We start from the raw sequence: 14,001 nt of genomic DNA, 5'->3' as shown, positions 1-14,001 counted from the left end.
TGAGGATATATATTTAATAAGTCTCTACTGAATAAACATTCCTGTTTCACAACAATGCAAAACACAGCAATGTCACTTCAGGGCACTGCACTGTTTGTGATGCAACACGGTTATATTTTAAGGGCCAGTGTGTGCCACTGAAATACAAACTGCCCGGAGGCAGGGGGTTGGAGGGGGAGAGAAGGGGGGCAGGGATTGCCTTGCATCCTGCTGCAGCTCCTGGGGTGGCTTACATGCAGATGCTAAAAAGAAACAGTCCCTGCATTCTGGAGCGCTCGTGAACGACAATTCAGGCTAGTTCGTGCACAGGGAGTGTAGGGAAAAGGCTGCTCCTGGCCTTCTCCATACTGCGTGCATCCATGGAACTGCCAGCTGCAACTAGGCCCTGAATTAGGAAATTAAATTTAGCATCTTTTTCCAAACTGTTTGCCGCAGTTAGTTGCTGTTGCACACTGTAAAACAACATAAAAATAAGTACAGCCTGGGACTGCAGTACTTTACAAGCTGTTGTGAATGAAGCCTGGCTTCCCCGTGTGGAAGTTGAGGCACAGACTTTGTCTCCCTGGGGAAGCCGACTGGAGGAGGTTTTACAGAAAACCCATTCCAGAATAACGCCCACTATGGACATCCTGTTCCAGAATTAAAACAACTCCTATTTCAGCAAAAAGTGTTTACTTACTGGACCCACTCTGGCCAATTTTCCCATGTTCATAAAGTCGGAGTGGGGAAATGACTTACCCACATTCACACTACAAGTCTCTGGCACACAAGCTCAACCAAAACATGTTAGTTTAATGCTGGAAATCCTCTGGCCTGATTTAAATAAGAGATAAGACTAGATGGATATATATGCAGGTCCCTTTTGGTCTTGAACTCTTTGAGCTAGGAAAAATGATAAAGATCTTTTGAAGCTTATGTCCTTGCCATACCCATATCATGCCAAAGTCTGTCTTAAAGCACCTGCACTTTCCCATCTCCCTTGATCTTCAGCCAGGGAAAAGCAAATTTCTCTCAGGGTTTTATTCCTTCAGCTCTGAGAAAGAAACAAAAGAAATACTTGAGTGTTATGAGCAGACTGGTGGGAAATACCTGAACCCAAATGCCTTTCTGTGCTTAGGAAAGTGCCACATTTTCTATAATCTGGTGTTTGCTCTTGGTTCTTGTTTGACCTTCCATTGCACTATTTTATTCAAAGGTCTCTAGTTTTTCAAAAGAGGAACTGCATTTTAAAAGGCAACAAATAAGCCAATAAAACCTAATTTTTGTCTCTACAACCTATAAAGCCTATTATATTTGAGCAGAAAAACATCATGTAAATCTAAACAAATAAATGTACAGTGCTAAGTTGCTGGCTCAGGTTCAATTAAAGACTTCCAGCACCTGTTTCCCCTTGTACAAAAAACAAAACAAAACAAAAAAACCCTCCTCTCCTAACACAAGCCTTCCCAGGAGAACCCAGTCTGGCGGTGCTTAGTCTAGTGGATCATTCTTTTCCCTAAATAGTGGGATTCCCAGACACGAGGACAGTTAACAGTACTATTTTTTTTTTCCTTTTCTGTTTTAAAGGACAGGTGACAGATCCACAGCTGGTGTAAACAGCCACAGTACTTGTAATGTGAAGGGAGCTCTGCAGATTTACACCAGCTGAGAATCTAGCCCTCTATCAACTCTAATCCTCCTGCATTAGACATGATGCTGTCTTGGATGCACTAACCAGTGACTGAGTGCTAGTTTGGCTGTGATTATCTAGCTGAAAAGAAGAGAGAAACTGTAGGGTGTTTTGTTTTATTTAGATACTGTTTTCTTCCTAGCAATTATTTTAGGAAGCCTATGAGCTTTGCAAAAACATTTTTTATTTGAACTCCTGAATTTTCTCATTTTTGTCTTATCTTTACTTTTTCTACTTTATTTTTTTTTCCAATTAAGATTACTGTGTTTCCTCAGAAGGAAACAAAAACAAGAAAATAGAATAAAGGGCAGGAGGAAGTGAATGAAACCTGTGGGTAGCTATTTAAAGAGTCTGTGATGCCTCATGGAAAACCATGAAACACATTCCATCTACCAGCGGTTCTGTTGCTCCAGCCTTGGCTCCGTTTTTTGCTTCCCTTGGATTATTTCTTGTGAGAGCTATGGGTCTAGAAACAAGCTCTCTATTTCCTGATTGTCCATCCTTTCATACGGCTCTTTCCCCAACTGTTGCTGGGATCTGTTTTGTAATGTGAAGTAATTTCCATAGCTCCTGCAAGAGATGGCACTACCAGGCTGGAATTTCAGCATTTTGGGGCTTGGTGAAAGGTAAATAGAGACCAATAAGAAACAGAGACGCAGTCTGCAAGGAAGACTACAGAGTGAGACAGCAAAATGCAGAACCCTGGAGCTTTGACAGACCTGCCAAGTGTCAAGCCTGCATTGCACGTGACACTCGCTTTTGGCAGCTCTACCTGCATAGCTGGTAAGCAAAGTTTATGAGAGATACACCCCCTCCTGCAGCCTAGAAAAGAAGCAATGGGCCCTAAGCCAGGTGACCAAGGTCATGTCCAGATGTGCATGGACATTTTGTTCCCTGGGGACAGCTAGTGGTGGCACACTTTGCACTACCACTAGCTATCCCCAGGATTTGCCTGTGCCACGCAGCAAGTTACTCCGGGTGGGGTAGGGGAGGCTAGGGCCAACACTGGGCTGGCCCCAGTAGCCTTATCTGGGGTCCTGGGGGCCTCCTGGGACTACAGCAGCAGCTATCCTGCCGTGCGGAGCCTGCCTGGCCGTGGAGCTTGGCTCCAGCCAGCCAGGTTCCAGCTTTGGGTGGCACACAGTGCTGCCAAGTGCGCTGCTCCGCTTTCTTTTTCGGCAGGTTTTTTTGACCACTGGATATCTGGGGGTCAAAAAACATTTCTATACTGCTCCCTTGCAGCACAGAGAACAACTGAACATAATGCACAGCCATGCTCGTCTGGACACGGCCCAGAAGTCCTACTTCTAGCTCATCTCCTGAATGCTATTAATAACTCTTTGTATTTCACAGCCTATACTACTAAACAAATCCTTGCATCTCTACCATATTAGGCCAGTATCTTTCCTGTATTTTGCAAATGAGATAAGTAAGAAATTATGCAGGCTTACTTCTGGTAAGGGGTGAGGCAGAACCAAGGTTAAATCCAAATCTTACTTTGCCACACTACCAAATCATGCACTTGCCTAGCCTGCCTTTAACCACAAGACCACACTTAGAGCCAAGAACATAACTCTAGGCTCCTGGTACCTGCTGCCTCATAAATAGTTGTACAAACCACTGTTAAAGTATATGTCACTCATTCTCTATAGCTAAACCCACTTAGAAAATAACTGCCTGTTTCATCATCAAGTTACTCCTGTAGTGGCAAAAAAATAAGGGTTTGCTCTGGCTCTAAGGTTCAAGATCTATTTACAATTCTCATGGAAAATAATATGAAACTGTATACTTAGCAATTCCTCCTGAGGTCTGCAAGTGAGCTACTTATCCTGCGATACAGACTTGCCAAGAAACACAAGAGTGGTACTTCCCTCTGGTGCTCCCTACCAGGTATGTGGCAATAGAGGTTCCTGGCTGGATGTAGGAGCATGGTAAAAAGAGCTTATTGAGCTAGTATATTTAAAATCTGGGTTCCTGGGGAAACATCCACTTCGCATTGACTTGGATTCTGCTAATTTTCTTTGATTTCACTCAAAGTCTGCTCACAGAACACCAGGCACACTCTGATCTTGCTGCTTCCTGGGGTAACATATTAAAAATTCAAATGTAACATCTAGATCCTGCTAGACCCAGCCAATCTGTGGCTACAACTCCAAGAATCCCAGAGCCTGCAAATCTAGTTGCTTTCAGTCCGCCAAATTAATATGGACCCCAGCATTTCAGAACAAACATGGTGCAATCCTGGATTGCGGAAATTTTTCTAGATCTTTTAAGGTCTGCAGGAGGGGCAGGAAAAGGGCCAGATGACGTTGGCAGAAGAGAAGACTCGGAGCTACAAGTCATGGAGCTGCCGGAACTGGTCACATTTGCCCAGAAACATATCCTCCCCCTCTTCCCTGCCAACCTGCCTCCCCCTTTAAAGTTTACTATAAGGTTAAAGACAGCATTTCCTGAACTCACAGTTTGCCACTTACACTGATGTACTTGTGCTCTTTAAAACTCCAAGCCAGATTCTCCCCTGCCTTGCATCTCATCTCATTATTTACATCTGTGCAAAGTGAATGTAAAATGCTACCTCACTCACCCACACCAGCCATAGCATTTTACATTCACTCTGCCCAGAAGTGAGTGACTGCACAAGCTGCAAGACAGCATGGAATGAGGATCCTGATGCTCAACGAATGCCCATTTTTGAAGTGTGGGTACAACTTGATCTTGCTAATATTTTCCTTCAACTGACCCCTGTATGAAAGCTGCTGAATGGTTTTCACTCACACTCTCCAAAAGAAAAGCACCTCAATTCAGAAAGCTTTGTGCAACACCAAAGAGGGAGTTAGAAAGAATATATTTAGACAGTCTTAGCTAGATTCGTTATTATTGCTCCTGCTCAGGAAAAAGCTTCTCAGAAATTTTCCATATAACATGGCTGGCTCTGAACACTAAAAAAAAAAAATATATCTTCTGCTCATCTTCCTCTGCCATGCAGAGATCAGTCTCTGCCCTGAAGAGCACATAAACCTGTTTGCGCAAGGACAGCTTGCTCACACTGTGGCTATGGAAAGTTTTGTGCATAGAGAAATGGGACAGCATGCTGAGGGCATGGTTAGGTTCAAGTACCTGGGAAAGCCAATACTATGCTATCTGCATCTGGCCTGGACTTAAGGGGGGGTGGGGAAGGGTGGTTTGGGATACTGTCAGTACCTTTCTAGCAGAAATGGTAAGAGGTGGTAGGGAGCGAAGGTTTGCTGCACATTTATTCTCATGAGTGCTTTTGATTGGGTGAAAAAATCTCCCAGTCTCTTTAACATGTGCTCTTCCTAACACACAAGGCTTTCTTTGACTCGTGTTAAAAGACTCGTTTATGCAGAGATGCAATTAGAGCAGGGTTGGATACAAATCTTCTGATTACTGTAATGATTATACTGACTGAAATCCTGATTAGCAGGCAAAGGGAATGACTGGCTGGTTAATTCTCATTTGCGCAGCAGTGAGAAGGTTGATAGCAACCTCTTACAAGGTGGTCTCAGCAGGAGAGCTTAGCCCAGGAGAGGGAGGACACATGAGGAATCTTTCACTCCAACAGGGCCAGGCTAACAAACTAAAGGTAGGAAAAACTCAGCGAGCGTGCGGAGTAGAACAGAGGAAAAGAATAAACAAGGCCCCCCAGCATCATAACTGCCTTAGCTGACTGCAGATCCCAGCAGAGCCATAAAGAGCTGCTAAAAAGCAACCTTTTTAGGCTAAGGACAGACAGACAAAAAAACCCGAGGCTAAATCAACTAAATCTTTGCAGGTTAGTCTAAATTGCATAGATTGAACTGATAAGCAAGTGAACAGGATTTACTTTTGATTCCAGAAATGCATACACATGCCTGCAGTGGCTCAAACCAGAAGCTGGGGGGCACTAGAGCATGCCTCCCTGCTCAGCTGAAGGCTAGCCCACCCACCCTTCGAGGAAGGGGCTTGCAGGGGAGGTGTAAAGCATCCTGGGATGCTGGGGAACTGGGAGTTAACTTGAGTCTCGATGGGATCTGGGACAGAAGTTCAGTAAACTGATTTAACCTAAATCAGTTTGATACTACATCCATCCAGATTTATCTTAAATCGGTTTTGACCATTTTGAAAGTGGTTTAAGCATGCTGAACTTGTGTTGTGTTACAGATTGGAACTGGCTTCTGATCATTTATATCAGTTTGTGTGTAATTTCTGTCCCTAGTCTCAATGCTGGATAAAAACAGTGTTTAAATTTAAAAAAATACTTACTTTCCTTTTCAGAATGTATTTTAAGTGTGAGCCCATTTTTAAGAAAGCAACCACTAGAAGACGATTTAGAAATGACAAATCCACCAAAATACAATTTGAATTCAACAGGTGCAGCCAGACATAACCAGGAGTTATAAAGGCAATACTCCTCTGAGTACAGAGTCAGCAAGAACTTGAAGACTGGAGCATCGAAGAAATTAAAAGTAAATGAGCTATTTCAGTGCAAAAGGACTTTGCCCAACATAACCATGGGAATTCACCAGAGACATGCTGCAGGGAGTTCCCAGGAGTCCCTGCTAAAGATCGGCCACTAAACTAAAGGGATGGTTTGGGTGATTTCCCAAACCCTGAGAAATCCTTACACTCTCTGGTTACTGCTAAAAGTATCCAAGATAGAGATGCTTTAATCCTGTGAGCTCAGAAAATATTTCTCAGTTGCGCTTTTTTAGTTTTTATGTTTGAAATAAAAGTTAGGTATTTCAAAATGTTTTCTCAGTGGACTCATTCCTATATATCCCCCAGAAGTCCTATATGCATGATCTCACATATGCACACACACACACGTGTGCGCACACACCCGCGCACACACTGCAAACTACACATGCTGAACACTGTGCTATTCTCCTGAAAGCCTCTGTATATTTTTCAAGAGTAAACTCCAAACATTTCTGAGTTTGTCTGCCCCACAATTCTGCCTCCCTCCTTGGTTATGGCCATGAGAACGTGATTTTGCCTACATGGGAAAACAAACGAGCAGTGTCTGCAGTCCCTTTCTCCATTTTGTCTGTCACAAAAACAGCTGGGACAGATTTAAGGAGCGAGGAAAGAAATGTCGTGGGAGCTCCCTGTTAAAATATGGAGAATACAAGAGATGCAGCAGTGGCCAAGAGTATATCTGTATACAAACCTTTCTTAAATATATTATAAATGTCACTGAGACATCAGAAATATACCCGCTGTAGATTAAGATTATTTTAATCTGTAACAGTGGATGTAATGTAATTCAATCCACTTTCTTTACACTTCGGCCAATCGGCATGGAAATAAATGTGTGTTCAACAGGTGCAGAACATTTTCTAATAGAGGAGGCTGGGGAAGCACCAATATATATGAGAGTGTCTGAGGACATGTAGAAAATTGCTGCAAGGACAACTGTAACTTGCTTGCACTTTCACCAGCACTGTACTTAATTAAGAATTGAAATGCTAGCTTTCCATTTTTGATACACAAATAGAGATTCCCTGTTAATGTCCCCTGTCCCAGTCACCCCCCCCCCCACACACACACACACTTTCCTTAATAATGACGAAAGTGAATTTTGTGGTGAAGGAAGAGGCCATGTCACAAGCCTTGTAGAAAGAAGACCTCTATTCACAGAAGAGAGACAGCGAAGAGAGCACAGAGGATGGAGATATACATTTCCCTTATGCATCACTGCTAGGGCTGAGAAGGGAATTTGATCCTGCTGGCTAGGCCCACTCGGTCCTGAGCCTGTCTGCTGAGGCTGCCAACTGGGTGGGGGTTACAATTAATGTTACTATTGTGGTTTTTGTTTCTCCACCCATCCAGTCAGATGATAACTGAGATGCTTCCATTCTCCCATTATGTTTCTACACAAACTGCTGTTGTATTCCTATAGGGAGTCTGAATTCTGACCATACTGCATATATGTGGGAAACAGAATGTAAAGTTTCTAAACTGTTGAGGATGTGTAAACAAAGCCCAACACAACAGCCTCCAATGAACATTAACAGGCCTTTTCTGCTTCATGCTCTCAAGGGAACCCAAAAAACCTAGCAAGAGGAATCAGGACAAGAGGCACAGGGATATCAAAGTATCTGGTGGCCTGCTTTCCAGATGCTGAAGACTAAAAGTGTCCCTGCCTACTGACACTAGTAATTTTCAGATACCTGTCCAGTAAAAGCTAGCAAGCCATGAGTTTGAATTCTGTTGGTCACACTACACATTTTTATGTCAACTGCCACAATCATTTTCACGTGCCAGAGTATAACTTGGCAGAATTGCCAAAACGCTCTCCTGATAGCTGCACAGTGAATTCCAAACCTCAATGGCTAAAAAATTTGAGAAGATACACAGCCCTTTCCAGCAACCTCTTACATGAAATAAAAAAGCATACATTTGCATGCAGGAACTCAATTCATGTCTGCAGTTCAGATCACACCTCTGGGTATATCACAGACATTATTAATTTCCATCAAGAAGGATTAAGAAACTTAAATCATTAGTGTTCATTTTCTCAGTCTTAATGCATTCTAAAACTGCCTTATTTAATGCTGATGTGCAGATGTTAATCTGCAATGAAACACTTAAAAAGATAAAACACCCAACTGGTTACCCCAGTTAAAGGCCCACCTATCTTGCAGATATCTCTGCACGTATTGTCCCAATCTAGCAGGGTTTTTCCTTCTCTTTTTTTATACTCTAATCTTAGAAAGTCAGTCTGATGCAAAGCTGTCCTCCAGCACCTTGTTAAAAGAGCCTGCACACAACCATCAGATGTCACACAACAACATCCTTATCGTGTCCCACTTCTACTAATAAAGAAGAAAATAAAAGCCATTCTGGATCAATGTCTCCTAAAACAACCAGTGACCCTCCCAGTGCCACCAGTGCCAGTCCCAAGCAGAACTCCTCGAGAACATCAATTAAAGATACACTGCCATTAACATTCAAACTGCAGCTTATTTATCTGCCAGCACTGGTGCCTGGGCTGCCTGGCGAAGAATCAAGAGAAACAAGCTCTTCGTGTATACAGTATACAGTAGTCCTACATCCAGTAACTCCTGGTTACTCATTAGAGTGACCTCATCAGGGAGACATGCCTGAGTGGTACAAGTGCCCTTAATTGACTCTGGCCTAATTTGCTGTGCTTCCCCCCGCCCGCCCCTCTCTGTTTTGATCATAGCTGATAAGAAGAGAAAAACACCACTGTATGTTCATTGTTCAGAAGGAAGCAATCGGGATTTCATTACCTGCAGAGACTCTGTTCCCATGCCCCCTGTACTGCAGCCTTCTTTCTCTCATGACTCTGTCTTGTAAGAGGTAGGAACCCTGAGACTTCAGGGGGATGTTCTGACTGGCTGTAATAGAAAAGGTTATTTTTAAAGCTCCTTATTTGGGCAGTGATGTAAAGGGAAGTTGTTCAGTCAGCACCACCCACTTTTTTCCATTCACTACACATTGTTTCCTGTTGTCAAGCAGCTGCTGTAGCTTTCAGTACAGACAAGGGAATCCTTCAGCCCTTGGCTGGCTGTCAGGCATTGCACAACTTAATAGTGTGTTATTGAGACACTCCTCTCCGGGGCCAAAGTGCTTATGTTCTTATCAGACATGTCTTCCTTTAAAACTATCGCTAACAACTCTTTCCGGCTTGACCATAGACATTGGGATAAAAATGTCAGGCGGTCTTTCCCTTTCTCTTTCTCTCTCCCTCCGTCAGAACGGCTTCCTTCTCCTCTGCCGGGCCGAGCGCGGACGCGAACCTGCCCTCGTGTCCCCAGAGCCGGGCGCGAGGCGGGGGAGGATGAGGTTTCCTCTCACTCAAAGCCTCTCCGTGCTTCCGAGCTGCGCGGTGGGTGTGAGCTAACAGGACAGCGCGCGGGGCTGCAGAGTTTCCCAGCACCAATCGCTCGCCAAAGCAAGCAGCTCCCACAGCTGTGGGGCCGGGGCAGCTCCTGCCAGGGGACCCCGTGACACAACCCCTGCGGGCGGCGGCATCGCTCCCCGGCGCGGGGCGGAGCGCTCGGCTCGTGCGCCCGCCTGCCCCACGCACCCGCCCGGGGGACGCGGCTGGCAGCCCGCAGCAGGCCCCGGGCCGGGCTGTGCAGCGCCCCGCAGCCGCTCCCCTCCTCCTCCTCCTCCTCCTCCTCCTCCTCCGCCGGCGGCACATGATGCCGCTCTCGCCCTGGCTCTTTCCCCTCCGGCGCAGCCCAGCCTGCAGCCGCGATGAGCTCCGGGCGCCGGGACTGACCGAGACCGAGACCGCTCCGCTCCCGGCTCCCGCGCCGCCGCCGCCGCGCGCTGGGCTCGGCTCGGCTCGGCTCGGCTCAGCCCGGCCGGCCCGGCCCGGCCCGGGGAAGTGACTCACTGCCCCGCGGGGGCGGGGAAGCGGCGCCAACCACGCGGCTTGCGGGCACTGCTGGCTGCCCCGCGAGGACCTGCCCTGTGCCCCCCGCCCGCTCCTTCTCCAGCAGGTGGGGAGGTGTGCGGGGGTGACAGTGCCCCGCACACCTTTTACTGGTGTGCGTGGGAATGCCCCTGGGGTAGGCTCGTGCATGAAGTTGTGCTCCTGGCCCGGGCTGGCATGGAGCGGGCACAGGTTTCTGAACAACCCGAGTGAGGCGGGCCCTCCTGGGTGTGCAGGTCCACGCTAAAGCCCATCTTTAACTGTGCGGAGTAGGGCAAGGGCCTCGCCGTGGGCCCCCTCCACTTTGCTTTGCACCTAGGCATTCGTGTCATGGGTAACGGCAAGATGAAGGTCACTGCCCCTCTCCTACACAACCTGCATTGGTCCCTTCGCTCTTTGAGGGACTGGGGACAGAGTTTCTTCTGAGCCGGTGTAACTGGATAGGCCTCTGGACTCCTCCTCAGAGGGAGGGAGAGGAAGGTTACAGGGATCATTTGCATCAAGACTGACCATTTCATTCTCCAGGTGAAAGGCAACACACACATTCCTGAGTTCACAGCACGGCACCTGCACTGTTGGGACCATAGGGACATTACCTGCCTCAAAGGACGACTTTTCACCTCCACATCCTAGCTCATGACACATACAGTTTATTGTTGGGCAATGCAGCAAGGGAACTTGTACCAGTCTCCAGCGTCCCACTGCTGAACTGCACAAGTAACTCAAGCTGAATTGCTTGCTCTGTACTTTGTTTAGCTGGTGTTTACCCTCAAGTGGGCTAAATGCCAGGTCCATAGGGTAAGCACGGACGCCTAATTCTGTAACATTGGGAGGCACCATGAGGCTGTGACAGGTTTCGCTCCTTCTCGATGAATCAGGGAGGGGAAGAGCCTCTTGGGAGGAGCCCAAGTCTGAAGCAATTAACATTTGGTCACGTTGGTCCTGAAACTACATTCGCTGCAGCCAGCAATGCTGCTGGCAGTGCTGTCAGCCCTGAGCATTCAATGAGAGCACTATGCTCCTTGTAAAAGCAGAGCAGCAACCTCTTGGGCTTCAAGTATCAGAATATTGCTAGCGCATCGTGATCGCACATCTGCTTTGGCGGAGGCAAGACAGCCTTAATCTAGTCAGACTTCCAGTTTCATTTTCAGTTAGAATTTATCTGTTAAAGCTTTCACAGCCGTGACACAGCGATGACACCAATTTAGTTCTTCCACAGAATTTCTGAATGGAAACGTTAGCTTGTGAAAAATGCCGGGTGTAATCCACATATCAAAACTGCGGGATACATGCTTGGCTGATTTTACTGTGAGCCCGTAGTCCATGCTCAGCAAACCACTCGGCCTGGATTTGAGGCATGTAATGAGTAATGTCCAAACTCACCTCTATTCCTGGCTCAACACTGCAGTGCCTTGGGGTTTATTAATGAGTCTAAAATACTAGCACAACATAAACTATAGCCTAAGCTTCCTCCCCAGCATAGGGAGTTCCTAAAGTTCCCACCCCCTGCCACTGCAGAGTGGCCAAGGTGCAAAAACCACAGCATTAATTGCCTCTCAGCCACTCGGAAATGGGGGAGTGTGGGGGGGAGGATGCACAGTTTAAAGAGTAAGATTAAATGTGCAGCTGTGCCTTGAACTTCAGCCATGATTTAGGTAGGTCCCTACCTATAAGGGGTTTAAGCCTGCATCTCTCCAACTTCCCAAAATAGTGCTCTAACCATCAGACCACAGATTAGATGCTAGCTACTAGTTCCTCCTCCTACCTCTAACACTTGTTACTCTCAGATTTTGCCTGGCTACAATGTTGGGACCTGCTGGTACACTTGCACAGTACTTGCTCACTCATGTATATTCATATAGAGTTGGGTACCTGCCTGGCCAGAGTGCAGCTCATGTTCAGGAGCCACCTGGACACTTGTGCGTCCATACTGCATGGGGAATAGCATTGCAAACTGTGCATGAGTGGTACAAATGGCAGTTATATGGTAAGTGCCAGCTGGGTACATAAAGTGTAATATGATTTTGCCGTAAGTGTTACTTTGCTATGAGAGATGTGCCTGTAAGACAAGCAAGATCTGCACAAGCAGTGTTTGTTTGGTGATGGCAATGGTTTTTCAGGGATTGTTTTTATTTGCTCCTGAACAATGTCAGGTTTCCAATATGGTGGATATCATGTATGGACTCAAACCTCTGAATGATTTCAGAGGACAAAACAAGACAACTTAGTTTGAATCCAGGCAGCTGTAGGGAAGGTGCATTTTTTGTTTTGTTTTTTGTTTGGTTGGTTTTATGTTTCCCCTCAAACAACAGGACTAGTTTTGCCTCCAGTGCAGGATCTAGACTGTGGGTACAATAATACTGCTGGTTAGGGGTGTGGGGCTTTTTTTTAATGATAGCTTTATGCTGGTAAAACCCATTATGGACACACTTTCACCAACTTGTTTCTGTCAGTGTAATTTGTATTGTTCCAGGACTTAGTATATGGTTCACTGGCAAAAACATTCCTCTTTTGGTGTCTGTTCCATTTACATGAAGGAGGTTTCCTAACATGGCTATGCCAGTAGAGCTTCACTGGAAAACCTTTCCTACTGTAGTCAAGGCTAAACAAAGTAGCCTTACTTAAAAAAAAATACTTGCCAAGTTTGAGTTTACATCACCCCCATACTTCATACCACTGGAGTATAACCAAGAAGTCACCTACCAGTAATGAAGATATGTGAGGTCCCTATGATGGAAAGAATGACTCTGACAAGCAGAGGAGGAACTTAACAGGATGTGCTTGTCTGAGTGAATGTCAACAGAGTTGTAGTTGAACTCAGTAAACATAGAGCTGCTTTTCAAGAGAGGTAATGACTGGAAACCTGCTACCAAAACATCAGTTTGGCCTGTCTCCAATCCAACACAGAATAACTTCATACATAATGGGTGTGTCTACACATGCTATTCGTGTGAATGAACAAACTCTGGAGCTTATTGCTCCCACATGCTACATCAGGTGCTGTCCAAGAGTGTAGCATGTTGAACCGGGTCAGAGCAGCCCTGGCTGGCAGGAGGCCTGGGAGTTACCAGCCATCCCGGGATGCTCCCATCAGCTCAGCATGCTGCAGAGGGGCTGGCCAGGGCACAAAGGTGCTTCAGTGTGGGGCTGGCTGGCAGCCCCTGAACTGAAGCACCCTTATGCCCCAGCCAGCTGGGGCAGGATCTACACATGCACTGCCATGGAGTTTTTTGCTCTGCAATGCCCCCCCCCCCCCCCAAAAAAAACAACAAAAAAACAAGAATAAAACAAACATTTTTTTTAGTTTAAACAGTTTACTCTGGCCTCATAGGAGTGCACATGTAGATGTGCAATGTTTACTGTGCAGCTAATTAGTCAACAGTGCAGTAAATGTGTTGTGTAGGTGTGTCCAATGAATCCCTACCACACCTCAGTACTGGAAAAGATAAAACAGCAGCCACTGTATAGTATAAATATACTTTCTATATGTGTCCTATTTCCTCAGTAATCCTGTCTCAGACTCTGAATTTCAAATTAGCTTCTCTCAGCCCTAGCAGGCATAGCCTTCAAGATACAGGTGGTTCATGCTTCATTTACATATGGTGCCCTCTCTGTTTCTCAAATGGATTCACACGTGGTACAGTGACTTCGTGAGAATTGCATATATTTACTAATACAACACATTCACTTCATTTGTCTCCTCAAAGAGGGGTAATTGGCAAAGCCACTTTCATTTGCATCATACGGCTCGAGCCAGAAAAACACTAAAGATAGTAAAATAAAAAGGAAACTACTGTTCAGCACGTGATTTGGTAAACGGTAAAAACCGCACGTCTTTTTCCTTCTATTGCTTTTTCTATATCAAACTGGCTCCCTTTGCGGGTCAAACGATTATTTTTCCCAGTAGCCACAGTTGCAAACA

At 45.8% G+C, this 14,001-nt stretch overlaps 1 protein-coding gene across 5 annotated transcripts in view; it reads right to left on the bottom strand.

The window, feature by feature from the left end:
• Positions 1-14,001, bottom strand: part of HIVEP3 (HIVEP zinc finger 3) — a 512,034-nt gene that overhangs the window by 185,074 nt on the left and 312,959 nt on the right. Inside the window, exon 1 of one of the 5 annotated variants that reach the window (XM_059729652.1) lies at positions 8,926-9,466. The exons of the other annotated variants lie outside the window; for them this stretch is intronic. The gene's annotated coding sequence lies outside the window, so the exon portion shown is untranslated. Of the gene's footprint in view, positions 1-8,925; positions 9,467-14,001 lie in introns of those variants that run through there. 5 annotated transcript variants of the gene reach the window in all.

This window comes from Alligator mississippiensis, chromosome 6 (assembly GCF_030867095.1).
Source record: "Alligator mississippiensis isolate rAllMis1 chromosome 6, rAllMis1, whole genome shotgun sequence".
Classification (NCBI taxonomy): domain Eukaryota; kingdom Metazoa; phylum Chordata; order Crocodylia; family Alligatoridae; genus Alligator; species Alligator mississippiensis.
The sequence above is the reverse complement of the archived record's forward strand: the minus strand, read 5'-3'. Positions and strand labels throughout refer to the sequence as shown.